The sequence below is a fragment of the Camelus dromedarius genome, chromosome 7 (genome assembly GCF_036321535.1).
Source record: "Camelus dromedarius isolate mCamDro1 chromosome 7, mCamDro1.pat, whole genome shotgun sequence".
NCBI classification, from domain to species: Eukaryota; Metazoa; Chordata; class Mammalia; order Artiodactyla; family Camelidae; genus Camelus; species Camelus dromedarius.
The window spans coordinates 37,045,999-37,073,542 of NC_087442.1; the positions used below are offsets into that span (position 1 = coordinate 37,045,999).

The window sequence follows — 27,544 nt, forward strand, 5'->3', positions numbered from 1 at the left end:
GGTACATATAGTATGAAAACACACAGAAGATCTGGAAGTTGACACAGGAAACCATTACCAGCGGTTTTATGCATGGGAAGACGAATGGGACTGGGTTGATATGGGACTGTGAAGGGGAATGGTAGCTTTTTAAAAATAGCTTTATCATGGCATAATTTACATATATAAGGCCAAAACTTTAATATGTATGTTATTTAGATTGTTTTTTACAATGAGCATGTATTCATATACTGCTTATCTAATATTGAAAAATAAATAATCAAAAATACGAATAGCAGGAGTGGGAGGAATGAGGCAAAACACCAAGTGCTTCAGCTGAAGCCTTAAGCCACTTAGGGAAGCTCTGTAGATGACACTAACATTCATTCACGCAACAGATATTTTTCATTTACTGTGTGCCAGGCACTGAGGGTCCATCAGTAAACGACATGGTCACAATCCCTGCTCATATTAACTGCAGCAATTACACGATTATGTCACTACTCATTAATTGTGAAGAAGCAAACAGGGCAGTGAAAATTCTAACCTAGTCAGGGAAGGCTTCTCTGAGGAAGTGACTGTCCAGCTAAGAGCTGAAGAATGAACTGATAAAGCTTAGTTGCTGGAGAGAAATAGACAGTATGATATGGTCAAGCTCAGTGCTTCCCCGGCTCCTGTTCTCAGGGAAGCTGCTCTAACAATAGGGTTTGATGGAAGGTGTTTCTCATCGGAACCCACAGTGGGATGCCATGCAACGGGAAGTGTGCAGAGGTTCCATGGGAGTGGTCCTCTAGTAAAGTAGCCATGCCTCCCAAAGAGCTGGGACTCATGGTCTGCATACCAGGTGGTTTTCACCCGGAGGAGAGGAAGCCAACACCATGTGTCCTGTGGTAGGTGACAAGGCTGGTTTGGAAGAAGCCAAGGATACCCTGAGTCAGCAGTGCTACCAAAGGTACCCATGTCAACCCCCTCATCCTTTAATGGGAACAACTGACATTTTCTCAGTCTTAAGTAGAGTGGCATGCAAATGCCCAAGACAAGGTCTCAGTCCATCTTCCATCCATATTTCTACTAAGTTCTTGAAATGAAATGCTGGAATTTCTGGTAAAAAGCTATCCATGAGGCAAGTTTCATCTTTCTAAGTTCTGTAGTTTTCTCTTTGGCTTAACCTAATCCATATAAGTATATATATATATATATATTTTTTTTTTTTTTTTTCCCCTGTGTCTCACTCTTTCCAATTCATAGACATTTTGGCAATGGCTATAATCTCCTTGTTTTACTGTAGGTCACCAAACTCATGTTAGTGGAAGCCACCAATTATTCTGCGAAACTAGATTACTTATAAAGTAGCCCATTAACTGCAATTACAGTTTAGTTACAGCTTGTCCAGGTCTCCCAGACTAGGTAAAATCATTAATCAGGTTACGTTTCCTTTTGATGTCCAAATTACAAAGGTGACAACATGATCTTAGCTTGACCTCGGTGTCCTGCAGCTATTTCTGGGTGTCTCCAACAGGATGTGTCATTTGTGCTTGCAAACTAGCTGCCGTAACCACACAGGTCCTCCTGGTCCTTTCGCTCCTGCTCTGGCTCCTCCAGGTCTGCTTCCTGTGGGGCTACTTGGAAAGCATCAGTGCTGTCACTGCCCATCATGAAAAGCAGCCCTGATGATGCCAAGTCCACAGTCTCTCCCAGTGCTGTCAAGCCAGCCAGCCTCTGAGTTGGCAAAGCAGAGTGCGATTTCACAGGCAGACAGGGAAAATGGCCTCTTCCCTCCAGCTCTGTGCTCCGCTTTGTCATCTGGGATCTGAATCAATGGTGCTTTGGACTGAGAATCATAAAGGTTTCTTGTGAACTGTTTTCTCAATTCCTGGCCTTCATCTATCTAACCCCAGGGGCTTAAAACCAAGTTCAAAGAGCTAGGTGGGTAGAGGGTCTGTACCATTCCTCAAACTTCCATGATTCTTAGCTGTCCCAGCAGCTACACTTGGGTCTGCTCTCCAAGTCACAAAACAAAGTTCCCAAGCATATTAACAGAAGTAAACAGATGCTATAGTGTCTATGGGGGGTGGTAATTGTGCTGATGGGTATCAATACTAACAAGTCTAAAATTAGGCTCAGCTGGCCAAAATCTATTTTATGTAGTGCTTAATAGTTTTAATTCACTCTAATAACTGAAATAACTAGTTTTAAATAGATCCTGAAGACAAATATTCCATATCCCAATGTCTTCTCAAAACTGAACATGCACACATTTATGTCAAAAAAAAAATCACAAGAACTACACAGGTGAGAACCTGTTCGTCATGGAAACCAAGCAAGAGCTCCTCCCCAGTTCTCATGTGAGGCTGGGGTGTGTAGCTGTGGTTTGAGAGCAAGGCCTGTGGTCTAGCAGTGCTTTTGCCTGTGTGAGGCCCTGTTTCACCTCAAGTTGGAGGCTTCCACTGTTTCCTGGTGAAGCTAGTAATACTGAGAATGGTCTTGGTGGGACATTGACCTCTTAAGACATTTATTATTCTTTCATTTAACACTTGCTGCGTCCCCTCCTGCTAGGGGCTTTGGAGAATTTTTTAAGAAGTCTACAACATTCTCTTTAGAAGTTTGCAATTTAAAAGAAGTTGGTTTTTTGAGGACACTGTGCTAAGTGAAATAATTCAGACAAAGACAAATACTGTCTGATCTCACTTATGTGTAGAATCAAAAACAAACAAACAAACAAACAAACCCCCGAAACAAACTCATGTAAACGAAGTAGATCAGTGGTTGCCAGGGATAGAGAGTGGAGGGGAAATGGAAGAAGGTGATCAAAGGTACAAACCCCCAGTGACAAGATAAATCCATTCTAGGGATATAACGTACAGCATGGTGACTATACTTAACAACACTGAACTGCGTATTTGAAAGTTGCTAACAGAGTAAATCTTAAAAGTTCTCACCACATACACACACACACAATTGTAACTATGTGGGGTGATGGATATGTTAACTAACCTTGTGGTAATCATTCTCTAATACATACATATATCAAATCATTGTGCTGTACACTTTAAACTTATACAATGTTATATACCAATTGCATCTCAATGAAGTGGGGGGGAAAGTGACTTTTTAGTGAGCCAGGCACTATTTAATTTATCCTTATGGATTCCCTCACTCAACCCTCATGTAAGGTAAAAACGACTATTAGCTTCATTTTACAAAAGAGGAAAGTGAAACTTAAGAGAAAATTGAGTGACTTGTTCAAGGACGCAGCAGAGTCGGATTCAGACCTGGATAGCCAGATTCTAGACTCTTTGCTCTTATCAAATGCATTGTGTCTCTCCCCTGCCAACTTCCATTAACAATCCTAGGACTGTTACCAATCAGGTAATCAGATGCCCTTCAGTACATATTTGATTTGAACATAGCAAAGCCTGTAAGTTGGTGTAAGATAGTCTGTAAGAATTGTCAGAGTAGTCTCACAGAATTACCATGCTGCAGTTTTCTGTGTAGAAATTTGGATTGAAAAGCTTTAAATTCTTAAAAAGTAACAGAGTCTTTAAAATATGGTCACTGATTATATTTATAACCATTAGGGTATAAATATAGGCACAGAGGAAGTTTTCACTACATGTTTCACTAAGATGTACAAGCATTTTAAGAACTAGGTTGTAGTAACTACATGTTATTTCTCTAAATTTGATAATATAGAAATCTATGTAGAATAAAATAATATTAGTGAGTGGTTGTTTCCCTTCACGGAAGCTTTTTTAAAAAGGCATAGCAAAGCTCTGGTCACTGTAGGACAGGTTTAAAGTTCTTAGTGTTGGGGTTGCGGGATGTTGATGATGCTGACAAGTTGCTAAGCGATGAGAGACAGCACAGCATAGTAGTTAAGAGCACGATGCTGGAGTTCAGATCCCAGTGTTGCCATTTACTACCTCTGTGACCTTGGGCAAATTACTAAACCTGTCTGGACCTACTTCCTAATCCAGAGAATGGGGAGAGCATTATCTACTGTTATGGACTGAATGTTTGTATTCCCCTCAAATTCTCATGTTGAAGTCCTAACCCCTAGTGTGGTTGTATTTAGACATGGGGTCTCTAAGGAACTAATTAGGGTTAAATGAAGTCCCGAGGGTAGGGCCCTGATTGGATAGGATTAGTGTCTTCTAAAAAGACCCACTAGAAAGCTTGCTCACTTTCCCTCTCTGCACAAGCCCAGAAGAAAGGCCATGTGAGCACAGAGCAAGAAGGTGGCCATCTGCCACCCAAGGGCAGAGGTGTTACAAGACACCAACTCTGCTGCTGGCACCATGACATTTGAACTTCCAGTCTCTAGAACCGTGAGAAAATAAATGTCTGTCGTTTAAGCCACCAGTCTACGGTATTTTGTTATGGCAGCCGAAGCAGATTAAGACACCTACCTTGTAAGATTGTTGAAGAATTATGAGATGATACACTTGAAGAGCTTCACACAGTGCCTGGCATGTGGCAAGTCCTACATGAGGGTTAACTGGCATTGCTGGCCTCAGATCAGTGGCCTTGGGTTTTGAGAACTGGTGATGTTGTACACAAATGTGGCATACATAGTTGTACATGGGCACATTGGGCTCTGAAAAACATATATGATGAATAAATTTTAAATTAATTAAGGGGGAAGACATTTACATCTAAAGTGAACTCAGACAGGCAAAAGTCAACATGCCAGCCTAGGTTAGGGCCAACATCTCACGCCTTCCTCCACTTCTCCTCAAAAGTTTACATTCATGTTAGTTTAAAAAGGCTTCTCGCACCTCTCCCTCCCCAATAAAACCTCAAACCAACAATAAGTAAGTTGTTATGGGTCTCTGGGGAAAAAGAAAACGGAACAGGAAATGTCTGGATAGATAAGGGAAGCCTGTAAAACACTGATGATGGTTGTAATTTTAGCAATTCCGATAGGAATAGCATCAAATCAAACTCTAATTTTAAAATAATAGAGTCTGGAATGCTTAAATGCTGGTCTTTAAATACATATATTTTTCCTTTTAATGTACTAAATTCACGCATATTTTGATGCTGTAGTCTTCAGATAATTATTATGAAAGTCAGCTTAGGAGAGAAGAATCATTTTCTATGAAGGGTTAGAGAACCTTGTCAAAAAGAAACAATTGTTTTCAATAAACATTAAAATATATCTTCAGTTCCAAAGTATCACTTTTACAGGGGAGGAGAAAGAAGAGTTGGGGAAGCAGGAGAAAAAGAGGGAGCGACAAACAGAAATAGAGAGGAAGGGAAAGGGAGAAAAGAGATGGAAAAAGAAGAGAAAAGAGGGGAAGGAGGAAATAGAAGGAAAGGAATGAAAAGGATTGTAAAAATTCTGTTTCTGTAGGCTTTGAGGGGTCCACTTGTAAAGTTCTTTGGTGGGGGGAGGGGAAGAGGAACAACATTCTTTTCCATCCTTTTGAAATTTAGATGCGCTCATTAATCAGCTCACACAATTTCCAATGCCCAGACCCTGGGAAGAACAACATTTGGCCTGTGGACACCAGGCCCGCCAGGCTTGGAGATGTAGCACTCAGGTCTAATTTTAGCAGTGAGATTTAGACCAGTGAATAACAGTCTCACTCCCAGCACCCCCCCCCCCCACGCCAGTGCATGGGGAAGAAGACCTTCCCTGGGTGGGAAGTTCCATCTTGCCCACCACTTCCTGCCCTGGGACTGCAGTTCTGTGAGCTGCGGTCTCCATGGGGCTTAGGTCCTGATAGAGGACCACATGGAGAGGAGTATGACAGACACAGATAATGAGAAAGATATCTTCAACTTCCTTCCTTCCTTCTTGAAGCTATGGTCCAGCAAGAATATACCCTTCTAGGTTTTTATAATTTGGGTAGAGAAGGAAATTTTTACTTAATTAAATCAATATTTACATGTACAGAGTAACAGGCATTGGGGATACAGATAGGCATTGGGAAAGATATCAGAATCCCGACCTCCCTAGGTTAACACTGCAGTAGGGGAGGCAGTAAAAGTCCCTCCGCTGCATCGTGTTTTGTACCCCACCACCCTCACCAAGTATGTTTACATCTTCTAATACACACCGACTCCTATTCCCCTCTTGGACTCTCCATCTCCTGGCACCAACTCCAGAAAGCAAAAGACTTTCCTTGTCCCTGGTCTGGTCTTCAAGTCCCTAAAACCCTTCCTCTAGTACCAAAGAGTTTTATCTCATACAACAATCAAGCAAGGAATCGATGACAAGTACTGCACTGGGTGCTGTGCTTGTAGGTCAGACATTTGGGTAAGTGAAAGAAAAAAACCTTTGATGATCAGGGTTTCTGCTATAGCAGAACCCACGCCCTCCTCCTCTTTCTGAGTTTTCTAGGCCTGCGAAGGAAGCCGGACCCACAGTCCTCCATGGTGTGGAATCAGGAACTGGCCGTAAAAACGTATTCCTTCCAGTTGTTCTGTGTGTTCTGGTACTTACTCCACCTTCATCACCTTCTGAGCTTGCCTCAGAACTCTCTGGGAGACTCCATGGCTGCACTATTGAAAGAAATACCTGGGAACCTTCTAGGCCATCTCTTATCCCACATTACTGTGGCTCCTTGGTAATGGATTGCCTATCCCTCCCCTCATTTGTCCTTGGCTCTTACTCACTGGTGGAGGACTGTTTTTTTCAGATATATCCATCCTCCAACCCCAGGGACTCCATCCAAGGATAATAGCAATCCCATCCCTCTGGCCAGTGATCCATCTAGGGAAGTGCTTGTGAATTGATCCCAGTCAATAAAAATAAATGGGAAAAGTGAGTGACTACAAAGATCTGCAAATGCTTCCTTGCTCTTAAAAAGAGACTTATGAAAAGAAATAATGTCTGCATCTGCATGTGGAACATGGCATGATAGCAGTGGTCATGCAACTGTGACAAGCTAGCCTGAGGACCAAAATATCATGCTGCAGATGGCAGGGAAAGAATGTGGGCCCTTGATGATGATGCTAAGCTGGTGAATCAACTGACTGTAGGTCTACCCTACTCAAGACTCCTCATGATATAATACACCATATTTTCATTATTGCTAAAGTCAGGTGGGTCAGCATTTTCTGCTACTTATACCTGAAGGCTTCCTGATAGACCTGCCTATGTCCATTAATATGGATGACAAAGAATCACAGGTAGGTTTTTATTAGACCATTCTGGGACTTCAAGAGGAAAATGACAGAATAAGAAAGCCATGCTGTGTATTTATTCTTAATGAAACTGTTTAAGATAATTACAGATTCACATGCAGTTGGAAGAAATCATAGAGGGAGATCCTGTGTGCCCTTCAACCAGTTTCCCCCGCTGTAATGGGGGAAAAAAGCTATAGTACAATATAACAACCAGGAAATTTACGTTGATACAATCCACCAATCTTGTTCAGATCTTACTAGTTCTACATGTGTTTGTTTGTGTATATGCATATTTTGTTCTATGCAGTTTTATCACATGTAGGTTTGTGTACTGACCACCATAGTCAAGCTACAGAACCGTCGAGAATTATTTTTAAAGGAAACTTCTAAACTCTTTTTCCCCTTCATCACCTTTTGCAGTGCTTTTCAAACTGTGCTCCTTGGAACCCTTGGAATTCCACCCCTCCACCTCACTTCAATCAGAGCAGGTCCATGTATATATATTTTATATTTTCGGCTTCATAATAAGCCTTCATCTGTAGAATAAGTTCCTAGCTTAAACACACAAAAAAGAATGGAACTGATAATCCTTCTGTAGTAAATACACCTTTGATATTCAAATAATGCTACTTGAATAGAGCTTTACATTTTCTCAAGGTACTTTTCAGTCCATTATCTCTCTGAAGTCTTAAAACAGCTCTGGTTAAGTGACTAAACAAATGAACAAATGAAACAAACATCTATACAAACAGATTACACAAACAAACTAGTTGAGGGAGGTTTAACATAGACATGTCACTGGAGCAACCTCCGCACTCCTCAGGAAGCGCTGCAGACAACCTCAAGCATCTCTCACTCCCTCCCTTGGCCAGAGACCCCATCAGAAGTGAAAATTAAATCCTTCCTGTCGAAGGACAGGATTCGTTCTGGAACAGGTGACCTCAGCATTGTTCTGAGTGGCATTACAGAAGCTGGGAAGCACTGTACTAGATGGATCCTTTTGTGTTTGTCACCTGTCTTGCCACAGGGTTTGTGATGAATTCCATGAACTCTCACAGGCTTTACTGGAGAGGTTTACAAAGCAAGAATGAACAAGCAAAGAGAAGAGATGGGCCGAGGGTCTCTGCTGGACACACCGTGAGTGGACATACCAGGGAAGAGAACCTGCCCCCTTGCTGCTACCCTTTTTACAGAGCAAGAGTGAGAACCACCTAGTCAGTTGGGAGATCATCAGACTTCTTGGGTATCACCCAACTGGGGTTAGACAGCTCTTTACAGGAGTTACCTGGCAAAGCCAACTGTCTAGCACCTGAGGACCTTAGATTCCAAAGAAGGGAGAAACTGGTCCTCTGAGAAGTTTGGGTGCAAGTCCTCCCGCGTGGAGAAGGAGAAAAGCCCGGGTCTCGGTTGGCTTATTGTCCAGAAAATGCAGAATGAGCCACCTACGTCAGTTTCTGACAGTCCTGATTGTGGCGGTCTTTTTCATCTTTCTATCTCCAGCACTTGGCACAGAGCCTGGCAGATGAAAGGTACACGAGCAATACCTGATAATTTAATAAATAAATGTGTTTTTGCGCCAATTGAAAGCAACTGATTTTGTTCTTGCTGATGAAAGGAGAGGAAGACTAATAGTATATACATTGTTGCCTGTACTTCTTGAGTCTGCGACACGCTCTGCTGCACGCTCTGCCTCTGCTTCAGTAAAACGTCTTTGAAGAATTTACAACTCTATGAGAAGTTTCCCTGGCTTAAGTAAGATCTACTTTTACTGAATTTCTACCAGTTCCTTGCAGCTCTGGCAACCAGGGCAGTGTCTGGGATCTGAACACTCAGTAAAGGAAGTCTCTGCAGGCGGCAGCAGCTCCGGAATTTCCCACAGCCACTCCTCTAATGATCTTCTAAAATCTTTAGTACTGTTTTGAATTAGATGCAGAGTATAATAGGAAGTTAGCCATTGTTTGCAAATTTTTTTATGAAAACAGTTTGAAAAATTATAACCCTTAAACAATTTTTGTTAGGACAGAGTTTTCTAATCTCTTCCTCATCGAAAACCGCTTTTAATATAATTTCCCTCACAGAATCCTTGTTTTGAAAGAATCTGTTTAGAAGCAAACATATTTCTTAAATAATAATGAATTTATCTTCCCAAGAGGAAACCAAGGAATCAAGTTTTTTTTTCCCTAACTGAAAGTCATCTTCGAGGCTTGATTTTGAGTAAACAATTACTTCAAGCTTCCTGAAAAACTGAAAATAGCTAAAGAAATTCTCCCCTCCCCCCTTAGATGGAGGTTATTATTCTCCTAAACTGCTAGGTTTCTAGGTTTGAAACCAGGTTCCAGAGGGCACGAGGCAGATAGCACCCATTTAACAAAAGCCTGTGACTTCCCCTAGGTCTTTTGCTCCCACTTCAGCCTCCTTGCTGATAGTGAGTGCTCTACTGTGGCAGTTACTCCTGCCTAAGCTTCGTCCTGTCTAGGTGTCCTGCTGAGTGATGAGATTTTTGTCTGCCAAGCAAGCCTGTTAACAAGCCATCACTGGATGGTCAACAAGCAAGCTGGCCTATACGGCGCCTCTCAGCTAAGGAGCCGTCCTCTGCAATGTGGAATAAGTCACTTGTCTCCCTTGAACCTTTCCACCATAGTTTTGTGTGATTTGTGTTATGAAGCTCTTACTTCAGGATAGGGGAAAAAATTCTCAAGCAAGAGCATAATACAGTAGTAAGTAACACTATTTTCTAAAAGAAAAAAAGAGAATGCTTATTACCTCCACAAATTGCCATAGCACTTTTTTGGGGGAAAGATGAGAATAAACAGGAGCCTGGAAATCTGACCTTGACTGGTGTAAGAACAGAGAGAATCTGGTACTTCTTAATTTCCCATTCAGGTTCTCAGTGTTCCAGGAAGCAGTGTGCTCAAGTGTCTTTCCTCCATTTAGTTCTCCCGAATGCCCAGCTTCAGTGGCCGGGCACTGCTGCCAAGGATCCTGCTGGCACATTCAGCTGCCGTTCAAGGAAACAGCCCCTCACACCGCCTCGCACTTGGAAGTCTGTCTTACAGCATAAAACAGGTGGAAGGACATTCTGACTTTAGAGTTCTACTGGCATGTCTTGCTACTTCTATTGCCCAAGGCCAAGAATGACAAAAATCTTTTGTGTATGTTTGGGGGTGGGAAAGACCAGATATTACTGTGAATAGCAGTTAACTTGCTGTTTGAACAAGATTCCCAGGGCAGCTGTTGTAACTCAGGCAGCAATAACTCTTAACATTTGGCTCTGTTGCTGGGATGGATTGATAGAAACTTTGGACAAACTGTTTAAAAAATTATGCTCCCATGATACTGTTGAATATATCACAGATCAACTTAAAGACCAAACATTTGCTAGTATCATAATAAGGAAGTATCATGAGTATATTAATCAACTAGGGCTGTATTTACATTTCCATTTCCCTTCTAATTATCTTCTGCTTTCAGTGAAGGTATTAGAATCTGTTGGCAAAAATTTGAACTGACACAAGATTTGCAATCTATAGCTACAATTGAGACAGGATTACCTTTTTTATAAGCTGATAATCTCATTTACCCTAACAAGTTAGTCAACTTCACAATGGAATTATAAATTCTCACTTGTGAATTTGCCAATTATTTGTTCTTAGCCAAAGACTTGAACCTATGTTTAATTTTCAGTCTTAATATATAGATAAACAACCTTTTTATGTTTTGTATAAAGAAAAGATTATATTAGTATTCAAATAGTAGCTATTTGCACTAAATTAAATTTCCATTTTAGTGGAAGATAAAAATGTGACTAGTTGAAATAAATTATTCCTGGAAAATGAATTCACAACATAAAGTTATATAAATCTCAACACTATTAGTTAAATCTCCTCAAGATTTCCTAGACCTTATTAATGTGTATCAGTTTTTCAAAAAAACCCGTTGTGTGGTTTCGCTTTCATCCTTTCCTTTCCATTGAACATACCCAGATCAATAATAAAGGGCGCAATTGCCCCCATTTCAGAATGGGTATAGCATGGGCATTATTGATACAGTTAATGATCTTGTATTACCAGCAAAGCATACAATTAAAAGTGACCTTGGCTTAAGTTGACTTATTTTAATGTGGTTATTTGATCACAGCTGGAAAGCTGGACACACGGTAGAGCCATCTGGCCTGCCCTGTCTCTGTTCATCCCGACCACTCACTGCTTTGGCTCACCTACTGTGTCTCTTCTACTCTCTCATAATTGCCTCAGCCTCCTTGAGTAAAAGCCCACATGGTCTCAGCTATGGCCCTGGCCAACCTGGTCTGTCCTGCCCAGCAGCTGCCACTCACCTGTGCCAGCCTCTCTGTCATTCCTGGTGCCTAATCAGGCCCAGCAGCCTCTGCCAGTTTTGCCGTCTACTTCTAACCTATGCCTCACAACTCCTGCGTCGTCGTCTTCTGCCATCAACACTCCAACACTCTTGCTTTCTGCCTCTTGTGGCAGCAGTCGGCTTGGCTGCTCGCGCTCGCACGCACCCACATGCTGGTAAAACAAAACCACAAGGTAAACTTGGCCCTACCACACCGACTTGGATCTTTCCTCTGACCATTTGGATCTGTCACCAGCACGTGATCTTCCCGGGAGTTCCATCTTGGTTTTCTACTTTTTCTTTGAGAATTCTTTCCCCATTGCCACCCCAGGGGGAGCACCCTCCTCTTTCCTGCTCTAGAAATGTAACAGCCTCCTGCTCCATGGTTTCTTCTCATCACCACCTCTGAGCTCTGCCAGCTCAGCAGGTCCCCAGGCTTAGCCCAGATCTACTTGGATGCTCTTGTTACCACCTGCTTATCTACCCTCCACAACTGCAGCGCTCTTAGACAGGCTGACAGCGTTGCCTCTGTTCACCTGCCTCGGGTTCAAGGCAAAATACATCTATAAACCAGAGCAGATGCAACTAAATGTAAGTGGGAAAAGTGAAACTTAATGTGAGGAAAGAGTTATGAGAAAGGAGGTGGGATGAGAGAATCTGAGCGGACTTACTAGTAGGAATAAGTAAGAATGAATAGGAAAGAAATGAAAGACCTCGGTGGTAGGGAATGTGGGAACAAGATGAGTATTAGGAGAGCTGTACTTGACCATGGGATCCTATCTACTCAGACCCCTGACATTTGGCTAATCATATGCCTTACAGAGTTAATGAGCATAGTTTAACAACCCATCCTATTTAATGAATAAATGTCCTAGAAGAATTACTGAGAATAAAATTAAGGAAAGAAGTTCCCTCATTCCTTAAATATAACTTATGAAGCTTATGGGATAAGGCTGTTATATTGAACAGTAAAGGAAGTCTATAGCTTTAAGGTGAGTTTTTCACATAATTTTACCATATCCCCAAGAGATGATATAATTGGTGAGTATGAGTGAAAAAATCTTGAGAAATAATGGACTAAAAGGTTACATGATGAAGATGGTTTTCCACAAAAGCAGATGATTTTTTTTTCTGAAAAAAGGCAAAATAGGGCAATTTCCCATAGCAATAAATTAGGGGAAAATAGGCTGCTGAAAGGCAAATCATCATCATAATCCATTATTCATGTAAATTTATATAGTTTAAGCAGAGTATTGGTGAAAAAGTTATTAGATACTTGGGCAATCATCAACATTTATTTTGACAGCTTCAGCACCTATGTTGTTTCTATTCTTGATCACTTTTAAGTTTACTTTACGGTAAATGATGGTTTAAAAGAATTTTCTATTGTCTCTTTTGAACTGTGGACAGGAGTTTGTAGGGGTGGCAGGATAAGGGAGGCAGAAGGGGCAGCATCTTTGTGTTACTGTAAAACTTCCAATGTTACAAGGAGGATTATATTTTTGATTATATTCATCTATTTTCCAGACTGACAGTTATTTATATCTGCAATTAGGAATTCAAAAATCCTCTAAAATGACTGACTTTATTTTTCTGATAAAAAATTGAGGGAGGATTCTGCCACTTGCAGCTTTAATTAAATAGTCCTATCCTTGTATTTGAAGGTCCCAGGAATACTCACTGAAACTGCCAGATAATCTGAAGGTGATTCTAATACCATATGCTCACATATGTAGTCCTTATAATTTGTCTAGAGTCCCTACAGTGTGCTCCTGAATCTGCATGATGAAATGGGTCATAAAAGTGGATCCTATTTCCCCATAAAAGCAATGTCATAATTGGGGCAGGAGCTATCACCAAGGACTCAGAAGTAAATAGATTATAGATGTGAACAAAATGTGCAATGAAGGCAAAATTATAGCTATATACTAACTTAAATAGTTAAATATATTCTGTGTTCTTAGAAAAATGAGTATTCTTATATTGTGCACTTTTCTTATCAAAGTATTATAATAAAATTTATTTAACATAGAAAATGAAATACTACTGAAGCATATGACTTAAATTTTAAGCCTTTATCATTTTTAAATACTCCATAGATCATTGAAAATTAGCCAAAAGGCTCTGGTCCAACTGATTCATTTTACAGGCAAGAAAAATGAGAGCCCAGAGAAGTTAAATAGTCAGGACTGGACTGTAAGACTATTAACTCCTAGAACAAGACCTCTCCACCTCATCTGGCAGCCAAACAGCTCAGTGGTATGTTTACTGGTCTTCATAACACAGAAAAGAACTGTTGGGAAATTACTTGAATAACTCAGGTCATCTTTAAAAACTATATGAGAAAGCTTGAAAATATACCATTAAAAAAATCAGTTTCTCCATGGTAAACAGATTAAAATCATGGCTATGTTTCAAAAAACTGTCTGTAATTCTTCATTCTTTCCACTAGACAGTAAACTTCTGTATGGAAAAACTGCCCCATGAATTAAGCAAAAGCAGAGAAAACTGAGCTATAGATCTAAATTAAAACAAAGATAGTGAATGTAGCAAAATGGATAATTCTTAAGGATTTTATCTTTTATTATTTTTAAGGGTTTTCTTGTTGGGGGGTGGTAATTAGGTTTACTTATTTATTTAATGGAGGCACTGGGAATTGAACCCAGGACCTTGTGCATGCTAGGCATGCACTCTACTCCTGAGCTATATCCTCCACCCCAATAACTCTTCAAAACACAATGTTAAGTTAAAAAAAAAAAAAAGCAAATTGTAGAAGGCTATATACAGTATGGTGCTATTTTTATGAAAGGTTAAAACATTCATTTATATATATTTCATTTAGGAATATATATATATATACATACACACACATACATATATATATGTTGTCAAAATATAAAAACATACATGGGATGATAAACACCAAATTCACGGTTGTGGTTACTTATAGGGAAGGATGATGGGGAGTAGGGTTGGGAGACATGATACAAGGGATTTCATTTGCATCTGAAATGTTTTAATTGTTTAGAAAAAAAACTCTAGGTAAAGAGATCAGGCAAATAAAGGGAAGTGTTGAAATTTGACTTGGCTGAGTAATGGATACCTGGAAGTTCATTATATGATTCTTTAGAGTTTTCTATATTTGGGAAACATCTCATTATTAAAAGAAAAACAAAAAAATGATGGACTCAAGTTTCAGCAAGAGGGGATTGCATATTTGCACAAATACATTAGACATTTAGGAATATTTAAATAAAGTTTTATCTAAGTCTTAGATGAAGACTATTACAAATTTAGCCCCATTCAAGACTTATGTAACTCAGTATAAACTGGTATTCCATGGGGTCTAGCCACTGCAAAGTCTGATTCAAAAAAAAAAACAAAAGTCCAATCCCAGAAGACTTGGGAGATAATGAAACCTTTGGGGTAGAAGCGGCTGCTGCCATTTAGCTCCCACATTCTAGAAATATTCTTGGTTTTGACAGGAGAGATAGTACAATTGATGTATATGCTAGTCAGAAAAGGGCTTTGACCCTGACCAGGCTTGTAGAGTTTTGTGTGGATTTATCTTCTTCTGATAGGACCATAGATGAGATTCACCCTTTCTCCCTGACTGGCAATCAGATTCTCTACTTCTCTCTCTTTATACACAGAACTCTGTGAATTCCATTATATTAATTCCCAAACCTCAGATCCAAGATCCTACCTCACTTCTTCCACATCCATTTGACTTTATTTTAAAATTATGTATTCTCTAACTCATGAATGTATTTTTTCCTGATAAGATGAACTTGATATTTAAATTCTACTTTCTCAGAGTTCTGTCCTCTACACTGAGTTCTGTTTTTAGTTACTCTATTTATAGTTTAGAATCAAAAACAGGTTCTCTCTCTAATTTCACTGTTGTTTGAATTCAAATGCTTTTCATCTGATTCTACCATTCATTAGTTTCCTCAAGGACATAAGTAAATTAGTTATACAGCTAATCTATTAAAAAACAGCGATTACTAGCTCAAGTATTTAATTGTATTTACATCTACGAGCCCCTCAAACTTTGAACCATGTATTTTAGATTTCTAGAACTTCTTTCCTCTGATGGAGTGATTCAGGACTAAAGTAGAATTTTTAAAACAATGACCGTCATTCAGAAATTATACACTCAACCTAGCAAATGAAAAGGGATAGCAAAAATGAAAAAGATAAAAATAGGAAGAGGAGATTGCAAAAGCAACTAAGAACACAGAAGAAAGTGATAGGTTTGGGGTAGAAAAATAGACTAAAAGAAAGCAGGATGAAGAAAAAGTTGATCATAAGTGCACAAAGTGCAAATGTAATGGCATCTAGAAATATACATTCAGTCAAATTTACACTGTGATCAGTCTCAAGATGTAGATCTGTGGCCCCAGGGAGACTTAGCCGTAGAGATTAACTATCCAGAGGCCAATTCTACATCTTTACGGGTTATTTTTGTCTTTTTCTTCTGTTCACCAGCCCTTACCAAAACACAAAGGCATCTCTCAGAGGTAGGCACTACCAGCAATGCAGCTTTCTACTTTCCAAAAGGAGAACATATAATATTCCCGTCTAGTGGTAATTTCTTGTTTTCCCTCAAGTTATTTTATTATAAGACTCTGAACATGATTCCTATCAAAATAGACAAGATATCACAAATAACGAATTTTGGGTTCTAATTAAAAAATTGGAATAGGAAATGATGAGACGTTAAGGAAAAAAAATACAGCTTTCCCCTCCTCTCCATGGCAAGTCAAATGCCCAGTTATCAAAAAACACAAGAAAATATTGCATACATGAGCAGAACTGTTGCTAAATAAAATGTCCAGAATGTAAATGCTGCATCAGTTCCCAATTAAGCATTCTGTAAATAAAGCCTTGCTCTTCATCTCTTGTTTTCATTGGAAACTTTCATCATCAGAGATAGTGCATGGAGTGAAATGGTGGAGCCACCCAGGGGCCAATGTGGTTAACTGCAGCGATAGTGCATTTCATGTTTCCTGTTTTACAAATGAGTATATTTCCTCTCGAAAATATGAAACTAAGTACGTCTCAGAAGAAATTTAACAGTTAATAGTAAAGATGAAGTTCATAACTTGAATATTACTCCTAAATCAGGCCTTTGTTTAAAAGATTGAAGAATCTGTGAGCAAGCAACTTTTAAAAATAGAAAAGTATCATCCAGTCCTGCCTGAATTAGTTTTTTTCATTGTAGTTTTTAAAAACATCGAAGTAGGTTTCTTTTTTTCAGTACCAACTTTGATTTCAGAAGAGATTCTTTATAGAGATTAAAACTTAAAACATGAAATTACCTTAAAACTTGAAAATGTCTGCCTCCAGCCTAATTGTCAATAAAGAAAATACATTAATATTTCAAAATATAAGGGCTTATGAAGGTAACTGGTTGTCCTTGTAAAATGTATATTTTATTTAAAAAATTAAAAAGGTCAAACTGAGAATAATGTCAAAAAGGCTTTCTGCTGATTCAAAGGATAAGTGAGGTTTTTTAAAAATTAAAAATAACCTTTTTTTCTAATCAAAATAGTAAAACAAATTCATTTAGAAAATATAGATAAGCGAAAAGAAATAAAACCTTTACCACAATTCCACTATTAATATTTTGGTTTATATATGTCCAGAGATTGTTCTTTATATATGGATTATGTAATGTTTAAGTAAAAAGGGATTTTACTGAACATAGTTTTTACAATCTGCTTTTCACCTTGTGTCATAAACAACTACTATCTCAGTACATATTTATCTATATATCATTTTTAAGAAAGCTGTATATTATTCCAATGTATGGCTATGTTATGCATTATTTAACCAAATCCTTACTAACAGATTATTAGTTCTCATTTTTTACTATTACATACAATTATCTAGAATCATTCCTATATCCTTTTTAAATTTGAGAACTATCTAAAGCAAATAATCCAGTAGATATTTTTACAACAGCTTTACAATTGTGAAGTATAGCATAACATAGAGAAAAGTATATTCAACTTACATATATACTTTAACAGTTATAAACAACAGTGTATCCACCACCATCCAAGTCCAGAAACAGAACATTACTGGCCCCCAGAATACATCCCTATTGCTTCCCAGTTACAGTCCTCTTTAAAGATTTTGACATGCATTATCAAATTGTCCACACCTTCTTTACCACCCTGCCCCCAGATGTCCATCTGAGAGAAGGATCATGAAGTAGCTGCAGTCTGTTGGTTCATGGACTCAATAATAAGATATCAAATTGCACTAAAATTGTACCTTTGATTTCTAGACAGTACTTGAAAATATAATTCAGTTCTGAATTTCGCTTGACAGTGATTAATATTTCACTCAGTAGTAGGCATTCTGGCCTACACTGACCTGTAAGGGAAGCCCCACTTGCCCAAGTAGGAGCCCAACACAAGTGAGACACCATTTAGGTCTCATTAATACAGGAATGGGCTGTTTTCTCATTTTTTTGCCCTTTTCTTTGGGTTGATCATCTCAGTGTCAGACTGACCCAGCACTGGCCTTTTATGTGGGTTTAAGAGTTAAGGGGCCCAAGAGCCAAAGGCAGTACAGCTTATGCTTATTGATACGGGACTTAGATCTACAAACTATCTATAGGAATACGCAACTGACCCTTGAACAAGGTGGGGGCTGGGGGCGCCACCCCTCACACGAGTGGAAAATCCAGGTATCACTTTACCGCTGGTCCTCAGCATCTGTAGTCCCTCATCCTTAGATTCAACCAACCAGGGATCAGGAATTGTTTATCACTGTAGGGCACATTTACTGAAAAAAATCATGTAGTGAGTGCACCTGTGTAGTCCAAACCCATGTGATTCAGGGGTCAACTGTATATAGATAATGATGTATGTGTGTGTATATTTATGTCATACACTTAGAACTCATTTCTATTCATCAGCCTGTATATATCAATTAAAAAGAAAGTTAGTCTTTTTTTCTACAGAAAAAGAATCATCTGATTGGCTTGACAGTAAGGACTGGCTTTGGTAATTAAAGTAAATAACAGATATGTGCCATGAAGTAAGTGAGTGAAATCTGTAGCTCTGAGATTTTCATGAAAACATATTTTAAGCATATGGTAATGGCAAAGGTGAACTGAAATTAATAAATTTAAAATTTCCCTTTCTAAGTCTAGTGAATTAAATATGTTGTTTCCAAGTTAAAAAAAAACAGGTATAATTAATAATCACTTGATATCTTGGTATTGGCTTGGGAACCCTGGACATTAAGAAAGTGAATGACACTAACAACTGGGCAGCTAAAAGTGATGTAAAAATTCTGTTTGAAAATGCAAATATTTGTAAAATGCAACTATTTGTAAAATGCCAGGAATAATATCCTTTTGTAACTATTTAAACTTAGGATGAAAAACTTTAGATGTCAACTTAAAAATGTAGGAGGGGGTTCACAGTTTAAAAACATTATTTTGGAAGTATAAGGACAAACATTTTTGAAGACTAGTTTAGTCCTAAGAGCAACCTGGAGCCAAGTGAAAAAGAAGTTTCCATGTGATTTGACCTTCCAGATCAGAAGGTGATACCTTCCTTCTTCCTTCTCCTCCTCCTCCCTCTTCCCTCTGTTCTCTTCCTCCTCCCTTTCCTCTCCTTTCCTCCTTCTCCATCATCATCATCATCATCATCATCATCATCATCATCATCATCATCATCATCATCATCATCATCATCATCATCATCATACAACTCTCACTCTATGCCAGGCACTGAACTAAGCAGTTAGCATGTTGTTAACTCTTTTAATCCTCACAGCACCCCGTGAGGCAGAAATTACTATCCCCATTTTATAGTCCAGGTACTAAGGCTCCCAGGCAATACATGATAGAGCCACATTTGAGCACAGGTTCACCTGACTCCACAGCCTCAACTCTTGACCACTTCTGTCTACTTTGACAATTAGCGAGGTCTAGACAAAGTCTTATGATGATAAAGAGCATGCATTGGCTAGCCTTGACTTCTGCATGTGTTTCCTCTGGGAATCTAGCTGAGTGGAAGGGATTCAAGTTCAAGATCTGGGGTCCCAATCATCTCTTATATCCTTGTCACTAAAGACATTACTAGCAATCTAAAGGGGGCAAAGTGAATTCCTAGTAGAAGGGGAGTATTTGAATATGCACAGATGTCCCCCTTCCTCTGCAAATTCTACTTTTCTTAGTCCAGTATAATTGTCCTCGATTAAAAACTAATCATCTCCAGGGAAGGTAATAATTTGAATCTGAGGGCTTAATTTGATTTTTTTGATCCTTTTCAACTCCTGTTAACTGAAAGTAGGTTTTGATAGGAAATAGATTAGAGAGAACATTAGGTCACTGGATTGTGGTGGTAGGCCTGGGGGAAAGGAGGAAAAGGATGTAGAAAAGGGGAGATAAGAGAGTAAGAAAGTAAAACTTCTTATTTCACAATCTTAAATAGGGTCAAGTCTACATTTACATTTATAAATGTGAAGAAGTTTACAAACAATATAGGAAATGCATATAATGGATATGCTGTTTTTGTCTGCCAACAGCCCCTCTAAGCCCCTCATCTCTTTCCAAGTCTGTGGTTCTAATAGGGTTGTCAATCATGGTGGCTTGCCCTCCAACCCCCTTACCCGTCAGGGTCAGCCAAGATGGGCAATCAGAGTACTGTGTCTTCATGGACAAAATGATTGATCCAGGGTAGGCATCAGAGCCAAGCGAAGGTAATCAGAATCCTTCACTGAGATCTGATACATGGAAGCCATAAGTCTTAAAGATGAGGGCTTGAGCTCTCTAGTGGCCATTTTTCCTACTATGGAGAAAGTCCACCAAAAAAAATGATACCAATGGTATCAGTGGGAAATAAATGAAGAATGGGAAAGAGAACCCTGAACCCAGCCATACCTTTTTATTGCAGGGGGGGAGTAATTAGGTTTGTTATTTTTTTTTTTTTTTGAGGTACTGGGGATTGAACCTGGGACCTCATGCATGCAAAGCATGCGTTCTACCACCTGAGCTATACCCTCCCCACCAGCCATGCCTTTTTGATAGCTTATTATCATTTTCAACAAAATGAACTAAATGATATATTTTCAGCATATTTTAAAATGTTGGATGACCACACATATTATATTAACAGCTGGACTAAAAGCAAGTTAAAATAAATAATGCCAAATTCTTATATATATTTACATTTATTTTCAATTGATTTAAAAATATAATGGCCAGTATATACCAAGAGTTCATTCACAGACATAGAAAAGAAACTTATGGTTACCAAAAGGGAAAGGTTGGGAAGGGTCAAATTAGGAATTTGGGATTAACATATATGAAACAGATAACCAACAAGGGTCAACTGTATAGCACAGGGAACTATATTCAATATCTTATAATAACCTATAATGGAAAAGAATCTGGAAAAGAATAGATTCATATACATATATGTATAACTGAATCACTTTGCTGTACATCTGAAACTAACACAACACTGTAAATCAACTACACTTCAATTAAAAAAAACAGGTTCTATTAAAAAAAAAGAGTTCATATCCTTTGACTTAGTAATCATTCTCCTGGGGATATATTTCAAGCATAAGGGCTAAGAATCCAAAGATATTTATAGAAGCATTACTTTAAAAAAAAAAAAACTGTGTATTTGCTTATCTAACACCTGAGAAATGATTAAAGAAAAATTATGGCATGTTGATACAGTTGATTTTATTTTGAAACTTCAGCACTGATAAATATGACTATGTAGAAATAAAAATAATCAAATAGAAATAAAAAGAATTTATAAAAACTTTTAAGTGAAAAAAGGAATTTCTAAAACTGCATGTGCATACTAATTACAATTTTATAAAACTACACATATATGAATTTCATTATAAATGTGCATACATATATAATGAAAATCAGAAGACATTCTAAAAAATAATGACAGTTGCCTACTTAGGATGGTGAGGTTATACAAATTAGACTAGAATTTCTAATAAAGTTAAAAATAAGTATTAAATAATAGATCATAGCGATAAAAAAAATCCTGAGAAATAGCAATAAAAAATTGTTGATAATTAAAATAAAAAAATTATTGATAATAAATCAAAATAAGACCATGCATCCAAAATGCAGGTTTTTAAAGGAATTTTGAAAAAAACAAAAAACAAAAAACCTGGAGAATCAATACAATAATGATGGGGAGCAAAGAAGACCATCTCTCATGTGAATTTGAGAAAAAGTACCAATTTAGGTCTAGCTTTCTTTTCCTTAAGATTATTTACTGTTAGAGGCACCTTGGCATCCTCATAAATGCAGGTGGCTTACAGGAGAGTGCCTCAAATATTTCCCTTCCTCAAGTGTTACTAAGATGCAATTTGGGGTGAGAGTGAATAAAAATGGTTATGTTAACAAAGAATGACTTTCATAGACACAAAATAAAAAGCTACAAGTATATAATAATTACAGGAGATTCTAGTCATATGTGCAATTAAAAATTCTGAGTTTGGTAGAGGAGTTAGCAGGGAAATGCCTATACTATGGCCAATCATTAAATGACAGAGGAAAGTATGTAAGAGATAAGAATCAGGTACAATGCTGAAATTCCTGTGGTTGTTTTTCTGGGTAGATAACAGGCAAGTTTAAAGTTAATCGGGGATGCTGCTTTTAGCTCCCTGAGATTCCTAGCAGATGTCTGAAGAGTGACCTGCCCCCATCACTTCTGAACTTTGTCCCTGATGATTCTGTGATCCTTTTGCTGACTTCATGGTATATCTCAACTTGGCCCAGATTCAATCCTGTAGTTCTCCCAGACACTCTACTGCCTACTACTGCAAACATGAAAGAAATCATAGATGGTTACACAAAAATCCGACAGGTAAGAAAGCTAGAAGTGGTGTTAAATAGAAACAAATAGGAAATACCATAAAATTTATGGGCTTTTTTTTTAATCAACAGCTTTATCAATTATTAACTGAGTGATCTTGGACAAATTGTTTAACTTCTCTCATTTCCCTTCTCTGTAAAATGAGTATTATTGTTTAGTCAATAACATTCACTGTTATTATGAAAAAGGGATTGTGTTGGGCAATAGTGATTAACAATTTTGTTTAAGGCACAATGTCTTAAACAAAAGGGAGCTCACAGACTCATCAAGAGGTTATTATCACACAGTAAATGCGACAGACTTCACATGGAAGCATAGAGAAAACATCTAAGGATGAGGAAGGGTAAGTGAAAGTCAGAGTTCAGGTTTATCTTGAAGGGATTCAAAGAGATCACAGTAGAAAAGCAGATTAAAAAAAAAAGCAAAAACAAAAAAAAAAAAAAAGGAAAGGAAAAGCACCTAGCACACTCCACATTCGTAACAGGCATGCTACTAGTGTTAAATTGCTATGTCTTCATTCCAGACTGATCTTGGTTACAAATTCTCGCAACAGAACTAAGCATTTTGCACTGGGCAACATCAAAGTTGTGAGACATAAATTCCTTCAGGGAGATAAAACCCTGCATTCTTTAAGAGTAAGTGTCACAAAGACTATACTCAAGAATCTGTCCTGTTACTCTCTCAAGCCTGGAATTAAACAATTTTTTTTTAAATGGAGGTGCAAGAGAATTGAACCTAGGACCCTGTATACGCTAAGCATGCACTCTGCCACTAAGCTATACTACCCCCTAACAAATTTTCTTAGTCAAAGTTAGCTTGCTATTTCAGAGGCTCTACCTAGTTTACAAACCCTAGGGCAGCATGAGGAGTAATATACAAAGAAGAAACTAAGAAGGGAAAAATGTGAAAAGACTCTTCTCAAGAACTTTGGCCTTTTCTCTTGACCAGTTATGAAACTATTTAACCATTGTTATGCATGCTTTTGGAAATATTTTTCAAGATAAGATAAAAAGTACAAAATCTTTGGGGTGCAAAATGCTTAGAATGGAAGAAATGAGTTTCTAGTGTACAGTATTTGAAATAATTGACTTAGCTATCATTCTCTTTCCTTACCCATGTCAGTTAAATCAATGATCCTGCTGATACCAGATCTGACCTCAGAATCTTAACACAATTAAGAAGCCACTACCAACATAAAGAAATTGCTGTAATTACCGGAAGTGAAATGGGAGGGCTGGTGGAGAGTGTGATGAAAAAGAATGAGGTTGTCCTAAAGAATGGCACTGTGAAAAACAGGCCTTAATAGGGGGAGGTAGGCAAGCATGCCTGGTAGTGTGGGGCCCATCTTATCTCTGGTGGCCTAGCTGGGCCTCCCCCTAGTGGCTCAGTCTGAACTGGGTTTGAGGAAAGGTAGTGGATGGGGTTGTAACGAACATATAATTCAGGGGAAACGTGAGGAAAAGTAGGAAAAGGCTGAGGAAAGGAAGAATCACATCAAATTACCATTTGCCTTTTGCATATTGTCCCTGGTCCACTTCGAAACAGCAGATCCCATACTTTTTTTTCACTTTTCTGCTTTTGGCTGAGACATAAACTGGCTGGGCAGGAGGGCGTGGGGCACTTCTTTTACTCTATTTTGTCTTTTTTTTTTAAATTGAGTATAGTCGATTTACAATGTTGTGTTAGTTTCTGGTGTACAGCATAGTGATTCAGTTATACATATATATACTCTTTTTCATTATAGGCTATTATAAGATATTGAATACAGTTCTCTGTGCTATACAGTAGGACCTTGTTGTTTATCTGTTTTATATATAGTAGTTAGACCTACAAATTCTGAACTCTCAATTTATCCCTTTCCACCCTCTCTCCCCCTTGGTAACCATAAGTTTGTTTTCTATATCTGTGAGTCTGTTTCTATTTTGTAGATAAGTTCATTTGCGTCATTTTTTTAAGATTCCACATATAAGTGATAGTATATGGTATTTTTCTTCCTCTTTCTTGCTTACTTAGTATAAGAATTTCCATGTTCATCCATGTTGCTGCAGATGGCATTATTTCATTCTTTTTTATGGCTGAGTAGTATTACACACACACACACACACACACACACAATATACACATATACCACAACTTCTTTATCCAGTCATCTGTCAGTGGACATTTTTGTTGTTTCCACATCTTAGCTATTTTATACAGTGCTACTGTGAACACTGGGGTGCATGTATTTTTTTGAGTTAAGAGTTTCCTCTGGATATATGCCCAGGAGTAGGATTGCTGGATCATATGTTAAGTCTATTGTTCGTTTTTTAAGGAATCTCCATACTGTTTTCCATAATATTGGCTGCACCAAACTACATTCCCACCAACAGTGTACAAGGGTTCCCTTTTCTCCACACCCTCTCCAGCATTTATCGTTTGTGGACTTTTTAACGATGGCCATTCTGACTGGTGTGAGGTGATACCTCATTGTAGATTTGATTTGCATTTCTCTGATAATTAGCGATATTGAGCATTTTTTCATGTGTCTCTTGGCCATTTGTATGCCTTCACTGGAGAAATGTTTGTTTAGGTCCTTTGCCCATTTTTGGATTGGATTGTTTGTTTTTCTGTTGTTGAGTTATACGAGCTACTTGTATATTCTGGCTCTTGTCAGTCACATTGTTTGTAAATATTTTCTCCCATTCTGTAGGTTGTCTTTTTGTTTTGTTTATAGTTTCCTTTGCTGTGCAAAAGCTTGTAAGTTTACTTAGGTTCCATTTATTTATTTTTGTTTTTATTTCTATTGCCTTGGTAGACTGACCTAGAACATTGTTATGGTTTATATCAGAGAATGATCTTTCTATAGTATAGGAGGTTTATGGTGTCTTGCCTTACGTTTAAGTCTTTAAGCCACTTTGAGTTTATTTTTGTATATGGTGTGAGGGAGTATTCTAATTTCACTGATTTACATGCAACTGTCCAGCTTTCCCACCACCACTTGCCAAAGAGACTGTCTTCTCTCCTTTGTATAGTCTTGCCTCCTTCGTCAAAAATTAATTGACTATAGGTGTGTGGGTTTATTTTCTGGGCTCTCTAATCTGTTCCATTGATTCATATGGCTGCTATTGTGCCAATATGATGCTGTTTTGATTACTGTAGCTCTGTAGTATTGTCTGAAGTTGGAGAGGGTTATTCCTCCAGCTTCATTTTCTTCAGTATTGCTTTGGCAATTCTGGACCTTTTGTGATTTCATATATATTTTAGGATTATTTGTTCTAGTTCTGCGAAAAATGTCCTGTGTAATTTGATAGGGATTGCCTTAAATCTGATTGCTTTGGGTAGTTCTTCCGATTCAAGAGCAGAGGATTTTTCCATTTCCTTAAATCACCTTTGATTTCCTTAATCAGTGTTTTATAGTTCTCTGTGTATAAGTCTTTCACCTCCTTGGTCAGATTTATTCCTAAGTATTTTATTTTAATCTGATGCAATTTTAAAAGGTTTTTTTTTTTTTTGTAACTCTCCTGTTCTGATATTTCATTGTTAGTGTAAAGAAATGCCACAGATTTCTGTATGTTAATCTTGTATCCTGCTACCTTGCTGAATTCGTTTATCAGGTCTAGTAGTTTTTGTGTGGAGACTTTTGTCTTCTAGTCACTTGTGGGCTTGTTTTATTTTTTTCCTACTAAGTTGTAAACTCCTTAAAGGCAAGTACATCTTACTATTCTTTGTATCCTCTATGATAGTGAGCAGCAGACATATTATTATTGTAAATTTTGAACAATAAATATTTTTGCAGTTGAGCTAATAATTGACATGCCTCTTTGCATATAATGATGTCTGATTCAAAGCATATACTGCATCCTTATAAAACAGATTCCCATCCATTCAAGGTGCTGTCTCCCAACTGGCACTATAATTAGGGTGTTCATCTCAGTGGCAGCGTCCCCTTGAACTATACCTGGTCCACAAATGAGAGCAACACTGAGGGGTGCTCCCCTCACTAACATATTTCTCAATGCCTTAGTGAAGTGAGTGTCTTCTGGGCCTTCTCATGGAATGTTGGAGGGGACGGGTGGGCGTGAAGGTAACCTATGATACAGTTTAACATACCCACCTCCCTAGGCTCTTGGATTCCTTTATCTACATGATGTAGAGAGCTCTGGTATGTCAGCTGCTATTAAATGCAGGCCACGGTTGAGTCCAGGTTTCAGTCAACCAATCAATAAATTTTGAAAGCCTCATGAACTAACATATTAACCTGGAATCTCTAGTAAGTGCACTTGTATCAATCGATTTGGTTCAATCTAGTGTTATATATTTCACTCTCTGCAGTCTAGCGCTCTTGGAATATACTCCCTATTTCTGCTGATATAGATTAGTAAAGTCTTGCAATTATTTTGGTGTGTAAACCGTTTCTTCCTGGGTCATTGTGTTTATCTGTCCTGTTGGAGCATGCTGAGATTTAACCCTAGTTATAGGCCTAGGGACAATAGGTGTTGGCTATGGTATGTCTTGAGGAGAATAAACATTTCTTTTTAAGGCATCTATCCCAGATGAGGTTAACAGTTTTTAAGCAAAGGAAGGGTAGTCTCCAGAGGGCAAACTACTTTCTTTAACAGAGGACGCTTAAGAGTGACTTGTAGTTTCAAGATGGTCAGCTCTATCTGTGTTCAAGCAGATGGCCTCATTCCAATTTTCAGGATCCCATTCTTTCCCATTCAATGCCTTAACTGTCATGTGAAAATTTTAATGGGACTGTGAATACAACTATTGTTATAATTCAGCAATCCTTAAAATAAAATTTTGTGCATGATTTTTGACAATATTACCCTTGTGTCCTTAAGAACTAAAAGATTCTTTTATAGTTATTATGGAAGTTTTCTGGTCTTAGACTGTAACATGAGCTGAGAGTTGAAAGACACAAGCCTGTCATTTTCCTTTTGTAAGTACTAAAGTATACTCAGAAGACTCTGTCCCATTACCATTGTCCTTACAGACATTTTAACTGCCAGTATGGTCAAGTGCAGCAACCAGTTGGGCAATCCCTTGCTTCAGTTGACATGTCATCAGTCAACCACAGTTTGACTACTTATAATGCCTTCATCTCATTTCTCAATGGGAAGGGGCTCAGCCAAAGGGAGTGACAAAGCAATTTTCAAATTCTTTGTGTGTTTATCTCCTGGAAGCCCTACTGATACCAATTCTGT

At 38.2% G+C, this 27,544-nt stretch overlaps 1 protein-coding gene and 1 long non-coding RNA gene across 2 annotated transcripts in view; one reads left to right on the forward strand and one right to left on the reverse strand.

Moving 5' to 3' along the window:
- Positions 1-11,514, reverse strand: part of LOC135321678 (uncharacterized) — a 51,658-nt gene extending 40,144 nt beyond the window's left edge. Inside the window, exons 1-2 of the long non-coding RNA XR_010381620.1 lie at positions 11,450-11,514; positions 4,389-4,576 (exon numbers count right to left, since the gene is read on the reverse strand). This is a non-coding gene — a long non-coding RNA (uncharacterized LOC135321678). The remainder of the gene's footprint in view (positions 1-4,388; positions 4,577-11,449) is intronic.
- HERPUD2 (HERPUD family member 2) overlaps positions 1-27,544 on the forward strand; it is a 76,500-nt gene that overhangs the window by 6,559 nt on the left and 42,397 nt on the right. The window lies entirely within an intron of this gene.